The 26,869-nt window shown below is 45.9% G+C and overlaps 2 long non-coding RNA genes across 3 annotated transcripts in view; one reads left to right on the top strand and one right to left on the bottom strand.

Moving 5' to 3' along the window:
* Positions 1-4,508, top strand: part of LOC113908950 — a 53,568-nt gene extending 49,060 nt beyond the window's left edge. Inside the window, exon 3 of one of the 2 annotated variants that reach the window (XR_003515652.1) lies at positions 4,384-4,508. This is a non-coding gene — a long non-coding RNA (uncharacterized LOC113908950). Of the gene's footprint in view, positions 1-4,323 lie in introns of both variants that reach the window. The other variant, XR_003515650.1, reaches the window with a different exon arrangement.
* On the bottom strand, positions 1,747-5,725 carry LOC113908952. The gene is made up of 3 exons (XR_003515655.1): positions 5,591-5,725; positions 4,280-4,538; positions 1,747-2,427 (listed from the first exon to the last, which is right to left on the bottom strand). It is a non-coding gene; the product is annotated as an uncharacterized LOC113908952 (long non-coding RNA).
* Positions 5,726-26,869: the final 21,144 nt, after the last annotated feature.

The following is a 26,869-nucleotide window of genomic DNA, read 5'->3' as shown; positions in this document are numbered from 1 at the left end:
GCCAAATAGTTTAGAAGATAGTCAATGCAACCAGATAAAGACCTGGGTTCAAATCTCGCCTCTGCCATGGTTTATGGGTCCTGTGACCTGTGGACAATTACTTAATCAACTTGTCTACCAGTTTCCCCATCTATAAAATGGGGATAATATTAGGGTTGGTTGGGAAGGCTAAATGAATTCATCCGTGAGAAGTACCTAGAACACTGTGTGGCACATAGTAAATGCTCTATACATGGTAGTTATTATGATTATTATTATTATTGGAGGAATAAGTCAACACAATAAACATTGGTTGACTGTTTGAGTGAGGTTTGTGGATGCCAGGAGCTTTGGAAGATACAAGAGTTAATAAGAAGAATAAGACTTGGGCCCCGCTCTTGATGTGCTTTCGGTCTACAAGAAGAGAGAAGATACTGACATGAAAAGGGAGGCATGGCATGCAAGTGAGAGCAATGAATAAACCCGCGTTTTGAGAGAGGGGATTGGATCCCAGAAGGAGAGGAGCAGAATCAGGCCAGAACCTGAACACTCTGAGCTCTCAGAGATGGGAAATTCACCTTGAGTAATTTGGGGCAGTTGGAAAGGAAAGTTTTTTCAGGTTAGAGGCCTGGTGTGTGTGTGTGTGTGTGTGTGTGTGTGTGTGTGTGTGTGTGTACACACACTCACAAAAAGAAAAGCCAATTTTTTTTTTTTTTTTAAGAAAAGAGAGAAAGGAACGTTTCCTCCACCTCCCTGTAACCTCATTCCACTAGGTGGCTTCATGAATTCATTAGCACATCAGCAATGGCAACTCTGTTTTAGCAATCCCAGCTCCCAGGGCATGTGGGGGAGTTCTGAGAGGCCAGCTGCTTCACCTGTCAGAGAGAGGAGGAGCTGAGCAGAGATTTCCAGGTCAGAGTAGAGCTGGGTGCCTATCCCTCCGGTAGCAGACTGGGGCCCAGCCTCCTGGCACCAGGAAGAGTATGGCTCAGGGGTCATTCACATGGAACATGACTTATGCATAAATTTCTAAATTAAGGTTTCTTAAACAATAACTAAGAAAAAGAAAGGAAGACTTCAACCTGATTTAGAATCTCTTCACTCAGTTATTTTGAGCCTGTGTAACAAGACCTCAATTATTTGGAACCCCAGAGGGATAAGTTGTTCTGAAGGCTTAAAACTTGGGTGCCCAATCTAAAATTTAAATCATTTTGATGGGTTTAAAAAATGTATGCAAGCTTCTTTGCTTTGTTTAATAGAATATCTGGAACATGACTTGGGGTGCCTACCGTAGGACTCTGCTGCCCTTATGATCTCGTATACAGGATGGCTTGAGGCCATACTAAGCAGGCCCAGACTACTATGTATTTTGAATTTTATTGAAAAAAAAAAAAACCCACCACACAATGGAATTCTAGATTCAGCTCTGGCATATAAAAAGCTTAGATGCTGTCATTCCTGTCCTTATAACAGTAAGAAGCAAAAACTGAAAAATCAATGACTTTTCTTGAACTCCTCAGAGAATGGGGGTTGCAGAGCAAATCAACACACTGAAATCTGGAGAGATTGGTGAAGATGGGGGCTCACGGCTGGCATCGGCTTACCTGAAGCAGATGTTGCTAGAGTCATCAGCCTGGACCCCAGAGTCACGTCTTTTAAAAACTTTCTGATCATTTCCTGTTTTCTCTTCTCATTCTTTCCAGGCTTAACCATGCTCTGTGCCAAGCTTTGTATCTATTTGTACTGCAGGTAAGGTAGTTTAGCAAATGGGGTGATGGGTGGCAGGGAGCAGCAAACAGACAGACAGGCAGACGGACAAAGCTAGACGCAAAGCTCGAGTCTGGACCCTGGCGAGTAAGTAGGGGCCCAGTTTCTGATCACCTCTCAGCTTTCGATGGTTCAATAGTTTGATATTATCAGTTCGGACATAGGTGACCAGCACCAGGGAAGCACCGTTCCATAGAAATATGGCGGAGCCATATACACGTAATTTAAAATTTTCTAGAGGTAATATCTTAAAAAAAGAATAGATTAACCCAATGTATTTAAAATGTTCTCATTTCAACAGGTACTCAATATAAAAAGTATTAATGCAATACCTTACATTCTTTTTTTTGGTATGAAGTCAAAATGCAGCGTGGACTTCTCAGTTGGTACTGCCCACATTTCAAGTGCTCAGTAGCCACATGTACAGGCCAGAACAGCTCCGGGGAGTTGTATGAGGCTGGAGTTAGTTTTGGCTGCTAATGACAACAGTGACTTAAACAACACAGAAATACATTTATCTTATTTAAGTGTTCAGGTAGGCATGAAGGGTTATGTGATGAGGCACTTTGCGGTAGTATTCAACCCAGGCTCCTTTCTTGTTGCTTCTGTCTTATATCTTGTTGTCCCACCAGGCACGGCTTCATTTCCAAATTCCTCAACAGTCCAAGATGAATGCTTCAGCTCCAGCCAGCGCACCCACATTCCAGCCAGCAGGAAGGGAAAAAGGAAAGAGAAGAAACCCTCTATTAATGTTGCTCTAAGCAGTTACACACACATTACTTTTACTTCCATGCCTTTGGCCAGGATTTAGTCAGATGACCCTGCCTAGCTGCTAGGGAGCCTGAGAAATGTAGTCTAGATTTTAAGTAACCATGTGACCAGCTAAAATTTGAGGGTTCTGTGACTAAGGAAGAAAAAGAGAGCATATATTGAGAATCAACTGGTAGTGTTGGTCTCAGACCAATTCACATGAAAGAAATGCAGATTAGAATGGTAAACCAGAATGCCAATTTATTAAGAGTTAATGGGACTGTAATTGCCAGCCAGATGGGAGTGCCTGGGTCTGCTGACTGTTGCAAACTCTTCTCAGTAGGATAATCTAAATGGTTGGAAGATTAATGGATCAGGCTATCATGGCCTGATGGACCCCTTTCCATTTAAAGACGTATCGCCCTGCCAAGAGACCTGAAACATTCCTGCCAACCGTGAGGGAGCCCTCTCTCTGGGATGGCACTGGAGACCCTTGGACAAACTCCTGGCCTCAACAGTCCTTTCTCTGAGCTTCTGGGGGGCTCCATCCTTTCCTCATCATAGCTTTTCACAGTACAACTCTGCTTACATTTGTTACATTTTAGACTTTGAGAGGGCAAGATTTTGAAGACATACCAGCCCCTTGTTATAGACTTGGGAAATACTACTGTCTCATCAGCAGCACTCATTCACTCGAATTTACTGAGCACATGTTGTGTGCCAGGTATTATATTATGCTGAGAGTGAATAAGAACCTGGCTTCCATCCTTAAGGTGATTGTACTATCTAAACAATAGGGAAGGTGATGATGGGCAGGGTTAAAAAATGAGTAGGTGTTCACTGAGCAAGAGTGAAAAGGCACCCTGGGTGGAAGGGACAGCATGTGCAAAGGTTAGAGACATCGAAGAACATGACATATTTGGGAGTAGGGCATAGCTGGGTGGGATTTGAGGGGAGGAGGGGCCGGAAGGGTGCTGCAGGGGGCACTGGGGGGTGGTCTCCTCAATATCCATCCCCTCTTGGTAATTACTCCATCTTCCTTTGGGTATGCACCCTCCCTACACTTCCCACACACTTCTGAGGAAGTTGACTCCACCCTAGCCCTAGGGGTGAGGTGAATGGTCCCAGTATAGACTCATCAGCAAAATCCCTTCTTGCTTAAGGATAAGCAAGTGACCCAATTCTAACTCAAGAGACTGGAGAAGCCTTTGCTGGCAGCTTCAGGGAAAGAAGCTCTTTCTCTTTCTCCTTCTACATGGTCTGGAGGGTGGGTATGAGGCCAGGAAATGTTGCAGCCATTTTGTCACCATGAGAGAAGCCTGCCAAAGGATGAAGACAACACCATGGAGGGCAGAGGGAATATCCTGAGAAGCAGGGACTTTGATGACATTGTTGAGCCATTGAGCCAAACTTACCCTGAAGCCCATTCTACCCCTAGGGCTTTAGCAGATTTAGGACACAGTGTGAGAGACCTTGGGGTGAGCCTTTATTCTGGGGGCCAGAGAAGACCATAGAAAATTTTCTTTTTTCTTTCCTTTTCTCTTTTCTTTCTCCCTTCCTTCCTCCCTCTCTCCCTCCCATCCTTCCTTCCTTCCTTCCTTCCTTCTTCCTTCCTTCCTCTCTCTTTCTTTCTTTCTTTGACATTGCATGCTTATTAAAGACTTACATGGGCAGGTATTACCCCAAAGAAAATTCTGTTAGTAAGGAATTCTTACATGGTCCCTGAGAACTTTATTCCATATATTTATTTGTAAGGGGAAAGAAAATAGGTTTTTTTTGGTACCTTGTTTTGTTTCTTTTACACCTCCATTTGGTCATTCCTTTCAGGTGCTAATCTCCTTCTGCTTTGTAGCCTCTGTTTTCCTTTCTTCCACCTGCCAACCGCAGAAATCTGCCTGTCCCCATGACCGTAAATGCACTGCACTTCAGTTTCTGGTCCTCCTACGGCCTCACTGGCTGCCTCTCTTCGCATGGAAGGCCTTCAAGCAGGGTGTGACTGACCCACGTGGGAGGACGTTGCCTTGGGGTGCTGAGTGCAGAGCCTGGATCAAGGCCAGAAATGAGGACATGAGCCGAGACCGCAGCAGAGGGGCGAGTTTGAGGGCTACTCCGGTGACAGAAGACAGGCTGACTGGATCACGGGCCACGAGGACCAGGGTGTGCTTCAGGAAGACTCGGACTCATCACCTGACTACAGGAAGGGAGACACTCTCCTTCCTCCTTCTGCCTCCATCAACGTACCCCCATGAAATCACTTCCACCGCCAGACTCTTTATTCTCCTCTCTTGTAGGATTCATGCCTCTGATTACGGTTCCTTATGGGCACACCTGTGCTCTTCCCACCATGCCTCATCATCTCCCCCATCTCCAGGTTGTGGCACATGGTTGGCACTTGGTTCGTGCTAGTTGGATTGAGTCGAGAGCATACCGGTTCTTGCTGAGCTAGGTGTTAGCTGCACCCTCCTCCTGCCCCCAGGGCTGAGTCATCTCTTTCATAAGTAGCCTCCCAAAGCTGCAGCCACGATACCCAGCTTCCTTGTTGTTGGCCCGTGTTGGCAGCCCGAGTGCCAGAACACCAGGGACGCAGCCACTAGGAACACGCTGGGCCGCAGAGAGTGAGCCAAGGAATCAGGCCTTATATACATTTACAAGAGGAGTGTGTGTGCTCCCTGGGAGATCTGTAACAACATCCCCTTTCCAGGAAGCAGAGGCCAGTCCTCCTTCCTTTCTCTTTTCTCACCTGTCCTGTCTCGTCGCCAGAAGCACACTCATTGGATTTCCATGTTTCTAAAATAAATCAATTTCATGACCATACTCTCCCAGGCTATCCGTTTTGCTCCCTGGGAGTGTTAACCCCTTACCATCCCACCAGGCCTCCAATGCTGGGGTTCCACTTCACAAAATATTAACACTTTAGCTCTTTTCTGAAGAGGGATCTTAGGTTTCCTGAGAACTGTCTGCCCCCCACCATTCCTCGCTCTGCCAATAATTCATCCCATAGAGTGTTGACTGTCTTTGGGGATGGTCATGGGCTGTACAGCCTTTGAGGGAACAATATTAACCTTTCACAACTTTGCGGGGCACCCCTCCTTACCCCTTTTATATCGACCTGCACTGGGTTCTTGAGATGTGCCCTCTTCTGCCAACCCTCAAGTTTTCCTCATCGTCTCTCCAAGATTCCAGCCCTTCCCCTGGTCTGCATCATGATGGAAATTCCTGGTCCTGCTAGCCCGCACTTCTTAGCAGGGCTCTGAAATTCAGCTCTCATCTGCCCCACTGTTATGTTGTTTTCCCTGTCGCTATGGCAGGGATTAAGACTCCAGCCAGGGAAGGAGGGCGGAGGGAAGAAAGTGAGCAGGGAAAAGCAGGAGGCTGATGGGAGAGAGCCTGATTGGAGGGTGTCAGAGCAGGAGGAAGCCGAGAGAAATAGGCTGAGCATGTCAAGGGCGGAAGAGGGATTCCTGTTTTGTTCTATTTTGGTTTTGGTGTTTGAGTTTGGGTTTGTTTCCGGAGATGAGGAGACATACATTTAGTGCTGAATCCTGTCTCCGATGCAGAGTTGCAGCTAAAGAAATCCTCTCCCATAGTCCATAATCCAGCAGCAATCTCCAGTCCCCAGATCAAACAGGAAAAACTCTCAAAATAACTTTTAGTTATTCTTAATTCACTTTATGGACAGGCCTGCTGGGTCAGTGTGACTATGTGACTCAGTACAACCCCAAGACCCAGGTCTTGACCTTCGGAGATTCCTGCCCTGATTCCTTGGCATCCCTGAAGTGAGACAACCTCAGGACCAAGGGAGATGCCCAACCAGAGCCAAGGCCCAGGCCCATACCCCCACCCCCCTGCCCCCCAGGTCTGCCCCTGGTACTCAGTCCTCGTTCCTGGTACTCAGGACCCTAGAATCTCTGCCCACAAGGCCCAAGTCTGCTTCCAGGGCCCACGTGGGCCTGTTACCAAGGTCCTCCCTCCCAAGGGTGGCTTGTGCAGCCAGTAGCCTGGAGGTGGCTGCTTGGGGCACTTGGACAGAATGTGGAGGTGCAGGCTGGTGTTAGGCACACACATGGGAGCCAGGCCCCTCACTGAGGGTAGGAATAAAGGGAAACTAGCCCTGACCTGGGATGGCCTGTCCCTATGCTCTCACATTCTGGTGTGAGGAGCCTGAGAATTCTAAATTCACTCTTGGCCTTCCAGAAGTTGAGGAAGGTATGTTTGTGAGGGTAGAAGGATAAGACGTATTTTACTTTATTTTATAATTTTTTTTAAAAGAGAGAGTGTGCATGCACACACAAGCTGGGAGGGGGCGTAGGACAGAAGGAGAGGGAGAGAGAGAATGCCAGGCAGACCCCGCACTGAGCACGGAGCCTGACAAAGGGCTTGATCTCACAACCCTGAGATCATGACCTGAGCCGAAATCAAGAGTCAGATGCTTAATAGACTGGGCCATCCAGGTGCCCCAAGACATATTTTATTTAACAACTTGTTAGCTTGACTAATAGCATTTAAATATTTAGCGAAATGGTATGTGGGTCTTGATTTGAATTCTTGCCTTGATCCCGCAAGCCTATGGGAAAATAAAAGATTTGCCCAGCATGGATACCTTTAGTTCCAGCTGTGCCTCCAAATGTCTTTTTCTCCCTGTCCCAGTCTTCCTCTAGCAAATGACTACATTCCAAGGCTCCAATGCTATGCAACTCGGTTACTTAGCTTCCCATAGTTATAGTAAGGGTAGCAGTAATGGAGTAGTTCCATTTTGTGTTCTCTGTCTATTCTTTCTGGTTGCCTCGCTTCTGAACCCCTTTCCTGTGTTTGGGAAAATATCTCTATCCTGTGTGCAAGTTTGTGTGTGCGCGCGCGTGCGCGCGCACACACACACACACACACACACACACACTTTTATGAGCCTTGGTAGGGAACAGAGCTCACATCCCAGTACAGAGGACAAAAATGCTAGGAACTTGCTATGGCAGATGCCACCGTCATCTCCTGTGATATCTATTCTCTTCTTTAGTAAGAGAACCCCCAATTTTTAGCTGGGGACATGGCTATCTGGATCATGCTAGATGTGGCCAAATCAAGTTTCAACCACTGAAATGTAAGCAAAGTGTGTGATTTCCAGGAAGTGGTTGTAAAGGAAGGGGATCTCCTTCTTTCTCTTTCCTGATAGCTGAAATGTGGACTTGATGGCAGGTGCTCAAGCAGCCACTTTGGTCCATAAGGAAGCATGCATGCAAAGGCAGTCAAAGAAGCTTCCATAGCAATCTTGCACTCTTTGCCTTCCAATTTTTTACACAGAGTGAAATAAACATCTATTTTGCTTACACCACAACTATTTTGGGTTTTCCATTATGTGGCGTGGAACCCAAGTGTTCACAAATGTTGTATTTGTCTTCCCAGCCTCTCTTGCAGCTAGGGCACAGCATGTGACTAGACTCTACCTAAGAAAGGCTCTCTGGTCAACGCATCCTCAGCAGGGAGCTTGAGTTCCTAGAGTAGTGGTTGCATCCAGTGTCTAGTGCTAGTGGTGTGGGTCAGACAAAATGAAGGGCCCAGTGCTTGGTGAGGGCAGCATGTCCTCACTAGGCAAAACCGGCCTATTCTTGGCTGCATGGTTTCAAGCTGGGTCTTCCAGCAAATTATCCAATCTCCTGTTAATAAATTCCCTTTCTATTCACATCTGTCAGAGTCGGTCAGTAACCCACAGTCAGCCCCTGTCAAAATACTTTTTAGCAGTAAGATTTCACCAAGAATGTTGGGTTTTGCCATCAAATGAATCCACCAATGAGTCTGTAATCTGTTAATTCAAGACTCAACATGAGGCATGAATTTCATTTAAAAGTCAGAATTTTCCAACACACTTGTTTCTAAAGATGCTTCTGATGGGGGCAGAATTAAGTTCCTTTGAATATTTGGTGTCTCTTGTCACAAGGATATGTGCCATCTGCTAGTTAAAGCCATGGTATTTTGGGAGGATACCAGCAACCAAAATTAAATATGAATTTAATTAAATTTAATACAAGATTATGTTAGAAACATATTCCAAGGGCAGTAGCATTTCACTTATCCAGAGGTGATTTATACAGCAACCTCAATTATTTGGAACAGGAAACAGAAAAGGAGCAAAAATCAACAAAACCCAAAAACTGATGAGGAAACAAACAACCACCTTCAAAACAAAACAAAAAAGAGCGCTCACAGCCAAAATAAATGTCCCAGGACTCATCCCTCACAGTTTATGCATTTACCCAGAGGCAAACCATTTAGACCCTCATTCAGTTTTACTCTTTGTGTAGACACAATTCCAGAGAAAATATGGGTGAAGAACTTCCCATTCCAGAGCAGATTTGAAAAAGCACATTGGAGGTGTGGAGGGGGAGGCTGCCGGAGGTTGACATTCTGATAGGAATGAGAAGATGTTTGTTAGTTTGTGTTAAAGGCAGAAACAAAGGCAGGAGAATACCACACAGCCTCTGGGGCCATTCAGTCCGACCGGAACCACCCTGTGTTACAGTCCATCCAAGATTGGGGTGGTGTGCACTGTGGTCTGAATGTTTGTGTCCCCCCAAATTCATACGCTAACTCCTAATCCCCAAGGTGAGGGTATTAGGAGGTGGGGTCTTGGCGAGGTGATTAGGTCATGAGGGTGGAGTCCTCAAAAATGAGATGAACACCCTTACAAAAGAGGCCCCAGAAAGATTCCTCATCCTGCCACCATGTGAGGATATAATGAGTCTGCAACCTGGATGAGGACCCTCTCCCCAACCATGCCAGCACCCTGACGTCGGACTTCCAGACTCCAGAGTGGTGAGAAGTAAGTTTCTGTTTTTATACACCGCCCAGGCTGTGGTATTTTGTTATGGCAGCCCAAACAGCCCCCAGACGGTGTTACTCAGGAAAACCCTGAGCACTGCGGAAAGTTAGGAAAAATTCCCAAAAGTGGGCCCGTATCCAGTGTCGGTGAACATGTGGAGCACTGTGGGTGGATTCCCCCACTGCTGGTGGGAGAATAACCACTTAGGAAACTGGTTTGGCAGCACCTTGTAAAGCCCAGCACGTGCAGAATCCTCGACCCAGCAGTTCCTCTCCTACTACATACAGATGGTCCCGCCTTACAAGAGTGCGACTTATGATAGTTTGACTTATGATGGTTTGAAAGCCATGTGCATTCAGTAGAAATCGTACTTTGAATTTTGAATTGTGATCTTTTCCTGGACTGGCCCATGTGGCACGATACTCTCTCCTGATGCTAGGCAGCAGCTGCAAGTAGCAGGTCTCCGTAAGCCACGCATTCGCAAGGATAAAAGACCAAAACACTTACTGTTCAGTTTTTTTCACTTTCAGGACAGGATTCAGTAAATTTCAGACTGGGCTAAGCCATGATATTGGGTAGGTTAGGTGTATTAAATGCATTTTCAATTCATGATATTTTCAACTTACGATGGGGTTTACAACCCCATCGTAAGTTGAGGAAGATCTGTGTGGAAAGAACCCTTGCCCATGGTCATGGAAGACATGAGCCAGAAAGTTCATGGCAGTGCTGTTTGAAATAGTATTCAACATCCCTCAGGCAACCACCCAACGGTAGAATGAACAGATGCACTGTGGTATGGTCTGCAATGGAATATTATACAGCAGAGAAAATCAAATTACAGCCACACAGAGCAGCATTCATGAAACTAAAAACCACAACATGCAACAAAAGGAGCTACTCACAACAAAATAACCAAGTAAGATTCGAGTTATATAAAGCTCAAGAATAGGCAAAACGAATTCTACTGTTTGGTGCTACATTCACATGCGGTAAAACAATAAAGAAAAGCAAGAATAGGATTAATGTATAAAAATTGGTGTCCTGGTTACCTCCGATGTGGAAAGAGGGGGCTGAGTGCAGTACCTGAGGTACTATAGTGATATTCTTTTTCTTATCCAGGTGGTGGGTCTATTGGTATCTACTTGATTTATATTCTTTAAACTGTATATGCATGTTTTACTCATATATATAATATATCCCACCAACCATTTTTTTTTAAAGAAGGAAGAAAAAAAGCAAGAGTCGGGTTTTTGGCCATTTTGCTCTGTTGAAGAAGGCAAGATAGCATTTAAGGACATTAGAAACATTTCCACAAATAACACTTAAAAGGGAAAGAGTTCAGGCACGTGGAGGGCTAAGTTTTGGTGGTCTGGAAAGTTCATTTATATATGATACCTGCTCAGCTTCTTCTCTCCATCCAATGGAGATTATAGGTAGTGACCTGGGGTCCCATCTGTTTTCCAGTGAATTTCTGAATTTTGCATTGGCTAAAACAGAAAAGACAGAGGAGCCTTAGTTGGGGCTCCTCGGAGATGGCACAGAGCACTTTTCACCAGTCAGCTCCAAGTCTGCATTTTGGCCTCTTTCCTTCCCTCTGGCTGCCTCCACAGGCATCACCTGGAAGCTGGTTATAAATGCAGAATCTCAGGTCCTACCCCAAAGCTACTGGATCGGACTCTACTTTGAATGCACAAGTGTGAAAAGCCCCACTCCAGCCTAGACCATGACCAGGGACCAGACACCCAGCTCTTTACACTTTCAGGAAAACCCACCCTTTAAACAGGCCCACGGTAGACACTCTTAGTACTGAACTCCATGCTGCAGTAAATAGTACACAGAAAAATTTGAATGCATGCATTCATTCAATTAATATTAGGATGAAATTGCCATTCTCTAGGTCAAAAATTGTTGAATATTGTCAGGTTGATAGGGTCTAGCTCTGAATATTTATTGAGCTCCTCTTATGGCCAGGCATAACGGGAGTGTTGGGGACAGAGCAGTGGGCCAAGCCAGCCTTGGTGACTGTCTTCTTAGACCTCACAGTCTACCAGGAGAGACAGCCATTACTTTTTTAAAAATCCACACAAATAATGTAATATCACAGTATGGTAACTGCTACAAGGTAGAGGTCCCTGGTGCATGGCTGGCCCACGAGTGACATGTTTCAGAGCTGGGGGCGGCGGGGGGAGGGGGGGAACGGCTGTGGCCAGAGCTAAAATCTCACAGGTGAGGATGGCACGGGAGTGAGGGGTTCCAGGCAGAGAGCACAGCAGGTGCTAAGGTCTCCTGCCATTGATTCTAGGGAAGGCAGAGACCCCGCCCTAAGTGCAGGACCCAGCTGGCCTGGGCTGCCTCTCTCCTCTCTCAGAGGACTACCAGAGAGGTAGCCGGGTTTGTCCTCGGTGGCTCCCCACGCTTTCTGCTTTTCCTGCAGCCTCTGTGTTTAAAAAGGCTGCCAGGGCTTTCTCTCCCCCATGGGAAGGGACTGGCCGACCATGGTTTAATGGTCCTGTAGTCAGATTTAGTCACTTCACATCTGTGGGCCCTGCTTTTGATCTTTCTTGTTTGAGTAAACTTTGGTGGCCTTCTTTCATTCATTCCCTGAATGCCCATGAGGATCTCTCTTGCTGGTAGGACTTTGCATGTGCTGGTCCCTCTGCCTGGAATGCCGTACGGACAGCCTGCCCGCCTCTCTCCATTCCAAATACCCGCCTTACTCCTAGGCATTGGCAGCACCTGTGCAGGAAGATCTCTTTATCCCGTCCCCCCAGATCTTGTGCTCCCACAACCCCCGCACGTAGTCAGGCCAAAGGCGCATCACCCCTTAGCACCAAGTCTTATTTTCCTCCTCAATCCTCCTGGCACCCAGCTCAGGGTGCAATAGATGTTCAATACTCAGTTGCTGAATACAAAACATGAAACATTTTATTTAACCAGAAGCACAGCTGTGGCTGACACTGTGGGTTGACCAGTTGGCTTACTCTCTGCCCTTTTTTTTGTGTGTGTGTGTGCTGTGTTGCTTGGAGCTGTAGTAGCCATGTTTTAACCATAAGAGAAAGGCCAACAGAAACAAAGAGACAACAGTACGGATGTTGCTGAGCCGCAGAACCAGATCCAGTGGCTACTCATCTCTGGACTTCTCCTCATCTAAGGAGAGCGAATGCCTATTTAGTCCACGGTTGATAGATTTTTCTGTTATTTGCTGCTGGTAGCGTGCCTGATGAGATGTGTCTCAGTGGCTGCCAGCAAGGGTGCTGGGAGAAGGAGAGAATAGAGTCCACTCTTTGGCTTGTCAAAGAAGGAAATTAACATTTCTCGAGCATGTTTACGTCCTAGGCTATTACCCTAGTTGCTTCATGTATATGACATTTAATCTCTACAAAAATAGAGTTATTTTGGCATTACACAGATGAGACAACAAAGGCTCAAGACCTGCGGGACTCGCCCCCGGCACGGAGCTGACGTGGCAGAGCTGGTATGGTGCGGGGCACGGCTCGCTCTGCTTCATCCCACTGCTGCCCGGAGAGAAGGGTGGCAGGCTCTTAACAGAGTTTGCCAAGTGTTACTGGGGTGGGCGCACTGGGGGTTTGTCTTTAATCGAGATCTCTCCCCAGTTGACTAGGATCCTTCTAGCTCAGCATCCTTTGTGTCCCGCAGCTACACTAGCTTCATAAATGTCACCCCGTTGCAGTTACAGCAGCAGCCGATGGCTTTGTGGGACAGATGGTCATGCATGGCCAACATTAACACCGGCCCCTGTCACTGGTGGAAACACCCTGCAGAGAAACAAGTCCTCTGCCCACAGCTCAAGCATTTTGCTCAGCAGTGCTTGTGTCTTGGGGGTCCCTGAGCTAAGCAGTGACGGGGCAGGTGGTCCTCACAGCTTCCCTTTCTCTGGCCCCTTTGGCGCGTTCTCTCTCTTTCTGGCTCTAAGTGCCTAGTACTGGCAGGTTTTCTCAGTTTCCCTTACTGAGAGGAAAAACCAAATTTATAAACACAATTGCATCAGAGTGTTGGTTGTTTAATGTGTTCCTTCTCTCAGGTCCCTCCCCCACCGTTTTCCATCCCTGAGAGCTGGATGTGATGCTACCGGTAAGCACCCAGCCCAAGCCCAGACTGTCAGAACAATCCTTGTCCTTGGCTGGGGGTGGACAACAATCTTCTTGGCCCTTCCTGCTTTGAGACCTCGAGACATTGTGCAGGCTCTGTGCCAGGCTTCGGTGCTAACAACCATGACGTAAGTATCATGAGCCCATTTTACAGGAATGAGAACTGAGGCTCTTACCCAAGGTCCACACAGGGAGAACTTAAAGCCAAACTTGTGGGACTTCAAACCCGAACTGTAGCCTTTTTGGCCAGGGTGTTTCTCCCCTGGTTCTGCCGCCATCTCCATCTTACTTCCTACTCCCCACCACCATTCCCAGGGAGCCCCCAAATTCCCCATTAAAAGACTTATTCCTTGAGGCTGAAAGCATTTTGATTTTCAAGAGTCTCTGTTAAAATGCAAAAGCCCCAAGGAAGTATCATCCCCTAAGCCTTTGTAATACCAGAGTAGGGAGAGTTTAATGAACCAGTGGGGGTGGGGGGTGGGGGGGGGTTGGCCACAAGTGAGGCCTGAGGGCAGGGAGGAGACGGGCAGAATAAAAGTGTTTAACTGGCCCTGGGCCCCTATCCCCTGGGGCCTTGATGAGCCCAAGGTTAGCTCTCTACCTGATTCCCAGAGGCCTTAAGGCTGGTCAGTTTCAGGGAGCTACTCCTCGGTGTGGGCAATGATTCTGAAAGCACCTTCATCCCAGTCAAGTACAGTCTAATAAGGCCTGGGGAAGGGAGTCTGGAGTGCTCCGTGGACAGGAGGCAGCTGAGCCACTTGCTCTCTCCTGACCTTGGGACCCAACTGATGCAGCTCAGAGAGCCAGGTCCTTCCGAGGTGGGTCTGAGCATGTGGTGTGTGCACTTGTGTGTTGGTGGGCGAGGGGCTCAACCCTACCAGCTGACCTAGCCCTCTGGGTTGTTACGGCAACCTCTCCTTGAGCTGATCTCAGATGGTGTGGATGTTTCTGAAGGCAAGCTGTTAACTTCCTGGCTGACAGTGTTGATTTAGGCTGGACCGAGAGACCCTCTAGATAAAGGGACCATCACATTTCTGGCTTTGACAACTTGGGCTGCCAGAACTCAACCGTAAGAATCAATATTTGTATTTTGGGCTTGGCACGGAAGTCCCTTTGCTGACTGCCCCTCCACATTCTGAGTCACGGCCTGAAGGCAGGCGACAAACGTCCGATGCAGGTTATCCTCGTAAGGACTAAGCAATAGTTTATCCACATGCCAGGCATTGTGATAAGCACTCACATGCCTCATTTACCCCTACTACAGCCACATAGCATACAGAGGGGAGCTCAGGCTGCAGGGGAGGGCACCGATGTTCCATGTTAAGGGAGGCTAAGTGGCTTGCCTGGGGTCACAGAGCCAGGCGGTGGTAGGAACCTGGAATTGAGCCCAGGTTGCCTGACTGTCGAGCCCGTGCTGGTATCACCAGCACACTGCCTCTCAGTCTGAGTCCTGTGAGCAGACCCGCAGGGGAGCAAGCATGTATATACGGAGAGATGGATAAACAGAACCAGAGGAAATACAAAGGCAAGCCCAGGTTAGAGGGGCCTTCCCTTTCGCTGCCATTCTGCATTGCATGCCCTGTGGAGAGAATGTGTAAGAGGCACCCCTCCCAGGATTTAATTATCTGGAATAAATATCAACTCGCCTCCTCAGAAGTTCAAATTTGGTTTAAAATAGCCACACAGTGATTTCCAGTCTTTTTAGAGTTGTAATGCTCAGGTGCTTTTGCTTGTTTCTTTGTCTTTCTTTCTTTCGATTTTGTAAATATCCCTTTTGTAAAAGGACATCTATCTGTGATATGAAATTCAATAAAAAAATGTTTGCTTTGGGGTGCCTGGGTGGCCCAGTCAGTTAAGCATCTGACTTCTGATTTTGGCTCAGGTCATGAACTCAGGGTTGTGAGATGGAGCTTGGCGCTCAGCGCAGAATCTGCTTGAGAATCTCCACCCCCACCCCCGTCCTCCCCCGACTCACATGCTCATACTCTCTCTCTAAAATAAATAAATAAATCTTTAAGAAAAGAGTTTGCTTTGAAATCTTCAGTGAAACCCCTTAAGATAACTGGAGATGCCTAAAGCTGCTATTACCTAAACTAAGTGGAGCAGATTACTTAAGCGTGTCCACCCTGTGAACACTGATTGAGTTGCACACTTAGGATCTGTGAACTTCTATGTTTGTATGTTACACTTCAATAAAAAAAATGCACTTAAAGTATAGAAAAAGAAAAGAGTGGGGCCCTTTCTGAATGGTGTGCAAATTAGAATGAGGGTATAGGCATCTAGGATCTCAGTTTTTGGTGGAGCTGATGCTGGAATTCTGGGTCTCACCTGCAGCTCTCAGGGCCCCCTAAGGCTTGTCTTACAGGCACGCCCTTGTGAAGACTTTTCTCATGGCAGCCTGTTGGGGCCCCGTGTCCCTGCCTTGTAGCTTTCAGGGGCTCCAAACATAGAGTTGAGTGTAAAGACCTCAGTGCATGTGTGCATGTGCACACAAGTGTGCAAGACAGAGAGGCTGGCCAGCAATTCTGAAAGCAGTTAGATTGTTTTTATTTGCAGGGCAGCTCCAGTACATGCTAGCTGTGTGACCCTCAGTGAGCTCCTTAACCTTTCTGAAACATAGTTTCCTCATTTGCAGAGTGAGGATGGTAATAGGGCCTACATAAGAGAATTGCAAAAAGAAGGATTAAGTAGGATAATTCACATAAAGGGTTTAGCTCAGGATCTGGTACACAGTCAACACCAACCAAGAATAATGTATGGAATCAGCATCCCTGGGAATGCGGCTCAGGCATCCAGTCCTTAACAAGCTCTGTAGGTGAGGCTGACACACAGCCAAGGTTGGGATTACACTCCGACCTGGCCTCTGCCCCCACCATGGCCCATGGAAGATCTACAATGCTAATTCTCTTCTCTCCCTCTCTCCCAGATTAGAGCAGAGGTCTTCACTTTGGGGAGGGGGCATGGATGCCAAAGGAGAGTCATTCCTTCCTTCCTCCCACAAACATTCACTGAATGTGTGCCAAGCACCGTGGGGGGGGAGGACAGACAGATGGTCAGGTGGGACTCCTGTCCTTCTGGGAGCTAAATGCTCACAAAGAAAACTGCTCAACGGCAGGCACTGTGGGGAAGAACACTGAGCCCCTGGGCTCTGCTTCCAGTTTTGCCCCATTTGAGCTTCTCTGGCTGTCATTTTTACATCTGGAAAATGAGGGGGATAGACTGCATGCTTTTTGAGACCCTTCCATCCATGAAATTCTATGAATCCATAAGTGCATCCCTAAAAATGCTGTATTGTGAAACTCAGCGCAAAGAAAACATCAACTCAAATAAAAATGGGCAAAAGACCTGAATAGGCACCTGACTGAGGAAGATACACAAATGATAAAAAAGTATACGAAAAGATGCTCCACATCACAGATGATTACAGATTGCAGATTAAAACAACAATAAGATACCACTACACACCTATTAGATTGGTCAAAATCCAAAACACCAATGACACCAAATGCCGGTGTCGTGCAGGATGCGGAGCAAAAGGAACTCTCATTAGAAGCTGATGGGAATGCAAAAATGGTACCTCCACTTTCTTACAAAGGGAAACATAGTCTAACCATACAACCCAGCAACTGCAGTCCTTGGCATTTGCCCACATGGGTTGGAAAATGATGTCCACACAAAAGCCTGCATGAGAAATGTTTATAGCAATTTTGTTACAAAAATCGGAAGCAACCAAGTTGTCTTTCCATAGGTGAATGGATAAATTGTGGTATACCCAGATAATGGAATATTTTCAGAATTAAAAAGAAATGAGCTAACAAACCATGACACTGGAGGAAATTTAAATGAATATTGCTAAGTGAAAGAAACCAATCTGAGAAGGTTATATACTATATGATTCCAACTATATGATATTCTGGAAAAGGCAAAATTATGAAGGCAGTAAAAGGATCCATGGTTGCCAGGAGTTAGCAGGGAAGAAGGCACTGGGAATTTTTAGGGCAGTGAAACTACTCCAGATGATATATGGGTGGATATATGTCATATGTTTGTCCAAATTCATAAACTATACAATGCCAAGAGTAAACCTTAATGTAAAATATGGACTTTGGGTGATAATGATGTGTCACTGTAGGTTCATGTCCCTCTTTGGTAGGGGTGTTGGTAATGGGGGAGACTGTGGAGGGGGGGCAGAGAGTATAGGGGACCTTGAACAACGCAGGTTGAAACTACATGGGTCCACTTATACGTGGATTTTTTTCTTCTTCTTTTTAAAGATTTTATTCATTTATTTGACAGAGAGAGAGAGAGAGAGTAAAAGCAGGGGGAGCGGCAGGGAGAGGGAGAAGCAGTCTCCCCACTGAGCAGAGAGCCCAATGTGAGGCTCGATTCCAGGACTGCAGGATCATGACCTGAGCTGAAGGCAGATGCCCAACCGACTGAGCCACCCAGGCACCCCTATACGTGGATTTTTTTCAATAAATACAGTACAGTACTGTAAATATATTTTCTCTTCCTTATGATTTTCTTAATAACATTTTCTTTTCTCTAGCTTACTTTATTGTAAGAATACTGTATATAATACATATAACATATAAAATAGGTGTTAATTGACTGTTTATGTTATCGATAAGGCTTCCGGTCAACAGTAGGCTATTAGTAAAGTTTTTGGAGAGTCCAAAGTTATACACAGATTTTCAATGGCATGGGGGTCAGTGCCCCTGACCCTTGAATTGTTGAGGGTCAACTGTAAGTGGGAAATCTTTGTACCTTCTGCTCAATTTTGCTGTGGACCTAAAACAGTCTTAAAAAATAAAGTCTATAAAAATCAAGACCAAAAACAAATAAAACGCCAAATAGTGCATGGTTAAGAGCACAAGGTTTGGAGTTCAACTGTTTGAGTTTGGAGGCCTGACTCTGCTTAACTAGCTGTGACCAACAGCAAATTAGCTAAACATTCTGTGCCTTGGTTTTCTCATCTGTAAGATGGGGATAATAATAGCGCCTGCTTCATGGGCTTTTGCACGGATTAAGCGAATTAATAAATCTACAGCATTTAGCCAAGTGTTTGGCATTTGGTAAGTGCTCAACCAATATCAGCTACTGTTCAAATGTGAACCTTTGAAAGAGCTGATTCCAATCAATCGGTTGCTGCTATGTTTTGACCATTGTAATCCCTTGCACTTAGGATAAACAATCAGATGCCTGATGGGATGACTTCTCTGTGCTGTATGTTGGGGTAGAAGATCTTTTTCAGAGCCAGAGCTTCCAAGCCCATACATGTTCTGAGGCCCAGAGAAAATGCCTCGTGATGGGACCATGCCAATGAATCAGGCAGAAAAAGCAGTGCTGTATCTGTGTCTCGTTGGCCTGAGTGACCTGGCAGGTCCCTCAGTCCCCATTCTTTCTTTCACCAACCAAGCATGTTGTGTTTCTGATGTCACTCTGGGGAAGAAAGCTCTGTGTTCTATTAAACTAAGGTTTGTGTTCAAGCTTAAGGTGATCTTACCATCTTTTGACCATAGCAACCAGCCTTGAGTGTCATGGGCTGTTAGAGGAACTTGGACATTGTGTTGCATACTTAAAATGCACTTAATACTTATTGGACATTCTCCCAAATAGTTCTCATGGCATTATTGTGTTTGGAATTTATGCACATATACATCAAAACAAGTAGTTTGCATTTCGATTTAGGATTTTTATTTTATTTATTTTTTATTTTTTGGGTGGGCAGCAAAGCAGGTTTATTGAGTGATAGTACAAAGCTCCCAAAGAGGGAGGGGGCCCGAGAGGGTTGCCCTAGGATTTTTTTTTTTTAAAGGACATATTCTTTTTAGGCCCTAAGAATCTTAAATGATATGTATTGCTTACAGATAAAGAATGAGCCAGGTATTACTGTAATAAAGAACTGTAGGCACTGTAGTTGACCTTGGCCAAAAAGGGTCACTTGGTCACAGCCTCTAAAGACCAAGGAGTGAGTGGCCTCAATAGGCAACTACACTTTCCCCTCCCAAGAAGATTTATCCATGTCACCCCACTTTCACTGATAATGATCGCTGTGATAAAGGACATCCTACAGTGCTAGATGTGAAAGTCTACCAAGGGCTCACATGAACATTAAGCTACATCATTTGAATGTCACAGCAGCCTTGTTAGATGAATCTGAGGCTCTCAGAGGCTGAGTCCCACTCAAGGTTTTTCAGTTGGTAAGCAGCTTAATTTGGACTCAGCTCCTTGGCTTCAAAGCCATACTCGATCCTTTTAAGTAGTTTTTTTTTTTTTTTTTAAGATTTTATTTATTTATTTGGCAGAGAGACAGCGAGAGAGCTCAAGCTGGGGGAGCGGCAAAGGGAGAGAGAGAAGCAGGCTCCCTGCTGAGCAGGGAGCCCGATGTGGGGCTCAGTCCCAGGACCCCGGGATCATGACCTGAGCCAAAGGCAGACTCTTAACCGACTGAGCCACCCAGGCAATCCCTTGATCTCTAAGTTTTAACACTTTCTCTCTTTGCTCTATGTGACCTGGTGGCTGGAGTAGGGATCACTGGTTGTACTTCTAAGAGCCCACTTCCTTCTTCCCTAGCAGGGGCAGAGCCCCAGTTTATTTTGTTCAGGTACCTATGCCTCCTCCAAATGATTAAGCCAATCACCATCATCCCAGCATCCTGGCCAGAGACGGGCGGGCCTAGAGGTGGGCATGTGACTTAGTCTGGCCAATGTGATGTGAGGGGAGGCCTAAGAAAGAGGTTTGTCACCTTATAAATTGAGTAGGGAAAAGAAACCGTCTTCTTTCTCTGATGGGCAGAACTCTATATTTCCACTGGACTTGCTTTATTTTGATTCCTACTTTATGTGGTCCTTTTTTGAAGAGCACCTGGCTAACTTCCTCTGAGTCTGGGCCCGTGGGCCTTGGCTCATCTCTGGATGGCACCGAGGCTGGGTCTATGGTTTGATGGCACTTGGCACCAGTTACACCCAGGCCAGAGGCAGGGAGCCTCGCCACCCCTGGGAGAGGGTGCGGCTGTCCAGGCTCAGGATGTGCCTGAGTGGCTGGCCCAAGGGAAGCATTGTGGACTCAGGGCCCCCGGTTGCTCTCAGAAGAGGCGGACAGCCAAGCCCCAGACCAAGCAGGCACTTTACTCTGATGCTTCAGTAACAGCGGGAGGAGGGGTGACAGGGAAGGGTACCCTCTTTAAGTGAGTTTTCTCTGTGAGACCATGCTTACTAAGCACTGTGGCTTGGAAAAACCCCTTCTTCTTTGAGAGGCTCTGTCCCAAATAAGAAACCTCCAATAATCAGAAACTAAGTTTTTACACATGGACATCAACCCCTTTGTTCCTAGTACCCTGGCCAGCTTCTCAAATGGGTTTAGTAATCTTAACTGGAGGATAACATGAGCAACACAGAATGATTGCATGGAATTTCTATTTCTAGAGTGAGTCTTCTATTGGTTCAATTTATTCTTTTGTCAACCCAATAAAGAAGGTAAGGAAGGAATTACCAACAAGTCATGTGACACTGGGAAATGCCCTTATGAGTACATACACAACCAACCGCAGACTGTGGGTGAGGCGCATCGTATGTGGCCCCGTTAGTCTTCATGGCGACCCTACTTAGTAGGAATTCCTACCTTCACTTTACCTAAGAGTATAATGAACCTCAGAGAAGAGACCAAGTCTTGGGGCTGGGATTCCAATCTAGCCTCTGCTGCCCATGTCACATGACATTTCTGGGTCTCAATTTCCTGAGATGGGAAATAAGGTTTTTTTTTTTAATTTTTATTGTTATGTTAATCACCATACATTACATCATTAGTTTTTGATGCAGTGTTCCATGATGCATTGTTTGTGCATAACACCCAGTGCTCCACGCAGAACGTGCCCTCTTTAATACCCATCACCAGGCTAACCCATCCCCCCACCCCCCTCCCCTCTAGAACCCTCAGTTTGTTTTTCAGTGTCCATCGTCTCTCATGGTTCGTCTCCTCCTCCGACTTACTCCCCTTCATTCTTCCCCTCCTGCTCTCTTCTTCTTCTTCTTTTTTTTTCTTAACATATATTGCATTATTTGTTTCAGAAGTACAGATCTGTGATCCAACAGTCTTGCACAATTCACAGCGCTCACCATAGCACATACCCTCCCCAACGTCCATCACCCAGCCACCCCATCCCTCCCAGCCCCCACCACTCCAGCAACCCTCAGTTTGTTTCCTGAGATTAAGAATTCCTCATATCACTGAGGTCATATGATATATGTCTTTCTCTGACTGACTGGAAATAAGGGGTTTTTAACATGGACTCTCGAAGGTCAGTTTTACTTCAAACTCCATGATTCTATGAATATTCTCCTCTGCCATAAAAAATGGAATTGAAGTATAGAAATGACCTTTGCCTAGCACCACATAAGAAGCTAGATGGGTAAGTGAGCCCTCCTCGAAACCAGATCTTTGGGCTCCCTTCTCTTTGCTCGAGCAATGAATAGCTGGAGTGGTTCCTGGTATTAGGGAACTGAGATCAACTTGTTGCACATCCAGCTGGCTTCAGTGTCCTTGTCTATTTAGCTTCTGGGCAGTCTTCACTGCTGCCAATGCCTTGTCTCTTTAAAAAAGCTCCAGCTTCTCCTCCCAGGGAAGCAGCAGCCTGAGACTGACCCAGGCTGGGTTCCAGGAGCCAAGACTGGACACCTTGTCAGGGGAGATCCAAACTCTAGCATTCAAGAGCCCCCTTCCTGGGGCACCTCAGTCAGTGGAGCATGAGACTCTTGATCTCGGGGTTGTGAGTTTGAGCCCCACGTTGGATGTGGAACCTACTTAAAATAAAATAAAAAAATATATATATATATATAAAAAGAGCTCCCTTCCTGAGCCCTTACTTGTTTTAAGCACTGTTCCAAGAGCTTTCCAGGCAGTAACCCTTTGTATATTTATATATTTAAATCTTTATAATACCTCTCTGAATCCGATATTATCACACTCACCCCATTTTAATAATGATGAAGTTGAACACAGAAAGGTTAAGTAATTTGCCCAAGGTCACACAGCTAATGTGCATTGAAGAACAAGATGCAAACAGGGACAGTCTGGTTCTGGAGTCCACACTCTTTACCACTAGGCTTTATGGACTTGCATGCTGCATTAACCTTAAAAGACCAGGTAACTAGCTGAAAACCACACCTATGGCCATGGGTGACAACCTGAGACACCAAGAGAGTGAACAAGTCTGAGAGAGCTAGGGCTGGGCAGTGGAGATCCCCTGGAGCACTGACTCTTTGACCCACCAGAAGAAGGAGCAAGTCTCCAAAAAGGAGGGTTTTTTTTGTTTTGTTTTTTTGTTTTTTTAAAGCAGGCTCCACACCCAGCATGGAGCCCAACACAGGGCTTGAACTCAGGACCCTGAGATCAGGACCTGAGCTGAAATCAAGAGCTGGTTGCTTAACCAACTGAGACACCCAGGTGCCCCTCCAGAAAGGCTTTTTAAAGGACACTTGCCCTGTGCCAGGGAGTGGAATAGGCCTGGGGCACCAAGCTGATTTTGATAAGTTTCTGACAAGTTGAGGAAGGTTGAGTCTGATGGTTTCTCTCTTTGTCTCATAATAGCCCTTAATTCTCCTTTGCACACTTGAGATCATATAGTTAATTAGCTAATTATTCATTCACCGAAGAACTGGGCCAGTCTTACTCTTAACTGTATTGCTACAGCCCTGCACATGTAGATAATCCAGTATTTGTTGAATGAATAAATGAATGAGTGAATGAATGAATGAGTGAGTGAAAGTCCAGCCCTGTGGTCCGAAGTGTACTTTCAGCCAGAGCTCTTGGGGAAGGCTCTTGGAGGGGAGGGCGCAAAAACAAGTTGGCATTTGAGGAAGTATTTGAAAGGAAAGGCAGGCTTTAAAAAAGAGGAAGGAGAGGATTAGGGAGGTGTATTTAAGAGATAGAGAAACACTGGTGGAGGCGAGGGTAGGGAAACGTGGGCATAAAACCTGAAAGGGAGCCTGTGAGCCTGGCCAGGGCTACCAAAGAAGCCCTTGTCCAGAGGCCTCCCTGGGCAGGACGTGAGGCCTCCCTCAGAGCCTCAGAGCCTCGTCCTGAGACCAGCCCAGAGATTTCTCCTGGTACAGAAGTGAGTTCTAATTGTAACTGTCTTATCCTCAATTACCCAAGGACAGCAGATTCCCCCTCGGTTCCTGGTGTGGGAACCTCTTTTGGTCCCTGGCTGAGTTTCCGTGAGTCTGGCCTGGGGACTCCCCCAGCCCAGGTACCAGCTGGGTAAGTGGTGCTCTCTGGAAAGCCCATTTGGGCCAACTTAGGGCCGTGCTTAGAAAAGCAGGCGTCAAAACCTGGCCTGGACTACCTGGAGTTGGAAGAGTTTTCCTAGAAGTGAAAAATCCCACCCCTGCCCCACACACCTGGCCCACACAACAGCCCAGTCATTGGGCCCCCTTGGCTCCTTCCCACACCTCTCTCTACCACACCACCACCAAATTGTTGAGTGTAAGAGGAAACGCCACCTCCCACAGAAAACCTAGGGGACTTTTTTTTCCCTTTGAATAAACATTTGCTGAAATAACTTTTTATTGGTGGTGGTTTTAAAACACACAGCATAAAAAGCGTCCTGAGAATTATTCCCATCATAACTTTTGTTCGGCTAGATCTGTGTCATCAGTGTGGGCCTCAATTTCCTCAACTATAAAATATGGCCCCATTCTCATTTAATATCCTACCAGCGAGTGCTGCACCGGGAGTGACTGGTCATCACATTGTGCCCAGCACCTGGTTCGGTGAATTTTCAAGTGCCAAGAGCCCAGCCTGCTTTCGGCATTATTGGAGGTACGAAAGAAGTTATTTGTTATTTCCTAGCCCCCGCCTCTCATTTATTAGAGTGCCAACGGTAAGCTCAGTCTATGGTAGGTGCTATTGAAGTTTTAAAAATATAAGGTGTTGTCGCTATCTGTAAGGGAACTTCAAGCCCACCGGAATGACAATACGTGTATGAAATAGAATAATTTAAAGGAGATAGAAGTTTATTGACTACACTGCAGGGAGCAGCAGGCAGGACAGCAAAGGAGGAGCTGTCTGCTAAATTGCATATGGTTAATGTTAGATGGGCAGGGAGGTTCTCCTTAAGTTTGGAGGATGGAGAGATCACTGTGGGTTTGACAGATCTAAGAAGACTCCATAGAAGTAGGGCTTGGGTTGGCTCAAATATGATGTTGATGGTGATGATGATGATAATGGTAATGATGAATATAGCCACATTTATTGAACTCTCAGCATGTGGCAGGTATTGATATGGTGCTTTATAAGCATCACATTTAATCCTCACACCAACCCTCTAAAGTAGGCACCAGTATTATCCCCATTTAACAGATGACGGAACTGAGGTCCAAATATTTTATCGAGGAATCTGACCAACCCATAGTAACACCTTCTGGAAGCAAAGCAGACCGGGATTGAGAAGGAAGGAAAGAATGGAGAAGGGTCTTCAATCTCTCTAGGAGCAGTATTAATGTGGGTGCTAGGTGGAGACATCTTTGTAGCATAATGTCTACATTTTTAGACTAAACTTCCTCTTTTAAAAATGGCTTGACGCTTCTTGAATATACATCCCTAAGGTTATAATGTACCTTTCTGGTCTGAACAGATGCAACCGATTCATCTCAAATCTGATTTCTCTGTTATATGTGACCATACTGACAACCCATTTTGGCTTCCCTGGCAGTGGGAAGCCCACTCCTGTCGTCGAGGGAGAGAGAGGATTTGAGGAACTTTGAGGTTTTGTGATTCTGTGTCTGTGCCTTCCTTTCTTCTATCTTCTGCGGCACCCTTTTTCTGCTAACTTCTTTGCTTCCTCTTATTTCTCCAGTTTGTTCATTATTAGCCTCTCCTAAGACTGAGTCATAGACCAGCCTCTGCTTATTCATTAACTCAAAATTTGTCAACCACCTATTATTTGAAATTTAATATTTCTAAAAATCATCTTTGATCTGAGGGAGTTTGGTGATTCTATCTAACAATCCTGGTGTTAACTTCAGGGAGCACCTATGTATGAAGGACTTACACAATGCTATCCCCAACATGATCTTTCATCTTCTCCCTGGGTGTCTTCAGGACAATTTCGAAACACAATATTATGGGTGTAGAATGTATCACATTTCCCCCAGATCCCTCAGGTCCTCATTTCCCCCATTTCTATGAACATCATTCATCTTCCTGGTCTGTCATCCTTTCTAGGCAGGGATGATACCTTCTTTTTGCTTTGCATCCTCAAACAGAATGGCAAATGGTGTGCTGCTCATAGCAAATATTCAAACAAGGTTGTCTGACTAAATTATTTAAATGACTAACTGAACCCTGAGCTGTAAGAAGGCAGCTCGGTGCAGTTCTGTATTTAGTCTCAGATGGTTGAGTGGCATATGATGGATGAGGCAGGAATAGTAAGCAGATAAAATTCCCTAGTGTCAGTTCAGCTGTCCTTTATAAGCTTGACTTTGGGCCATTTTATTCATGTATTCTTCAGTGGTTTCTTTTTTTTTTTTTTTTTTTTTTTTTGGTGGCAAGTGTCAGAAAATCCAACTTGAACTATCTTAGCAAGGAAGAGAAAGGGGATGTATTTATGCCATCACTGTGAAGTCCAAAGACTAATTCAGCATGTTTTTGTGGTATGTTAGGTTCAGGGACTCAAATGATGACCTCATAGCTGTTCCTCTCTTTGTATGAGTCGGCTCTCTTTTCTTTGGTGTGTTGATTCTATTCTCAGTCAGGTTCTTGTCACATGACAGGAAAAATGGCCACCGACAGCCACAAACTACATTCTCACACCGGTGTTTTAAAGGAAGGGAGTGCCCCTCTTCCTTAACATTCACATAGCAAATCTCAGGGAAGACTCTGATTGGCCCCGTTTGGATCATGTGCCCACCCCTGAACCAATCACCACAGCTTTGAAAATAGACTACTGTAATTGGCCAACTCCAGTCACACACCCACATTTGGTGGGGGGATAAGAGGGCACGAGGACTGAGCCTCCTCCAGGGCCACAAAGAGAGGGAGAGTAGTCTTTCTCCAAAAAACGGAATGCTGAAGAGAACAATATACACCCACAACACTCCTCTCCCTAATTCCACCTGGCCCAGAATTTTAACCAGGGAATTTACTATCTCTTCACCCTCTAAAGACTTATTGTGTTAGATTAAAGAGAAAGTGTTGGGCTTTCCCCGGAAACGGCTGCATTTCTATGGGTGCCAATTTATTATTAAACCTTTAGACAGGGGCACCTGGGTGGCTCAGTCAGTCAAGCAGCTGACTTCGGCTCAGGTCATGATTTCAGGGTCTTGGGATTGAGCCCTGTGTTGGGAGTCTGCTTGTCCCTCTGCCCCTCCCCCTGCTCATGCTTGTGCACTCTCTCTCTCTCTCTCTCTCTCTCTCTCAAATAAAATCTTTTAAAAAAAAAACCTTTAGACAT

Source organism: Zalophus californianus, chromosome 6, assembly GCF_009762305.2.
Source record: "Zalophus californianus isolate mZalCal1 chromosome 6, mZalCal1.pri.v2, whole genome shotgun sequence".
In the NCBI taxonomy this organism is placed as follows: Eukaryota; Metazoa; Chordata; class Mammalia; order Carnivora; family Otariidae; genus Zalophus; species Zalophus californianus.
The sequence above is the reverse complement of the archived record's forward strand: the minus strand, read 5'-3'. Positions and strand labels throughout refer to the sequence as shown.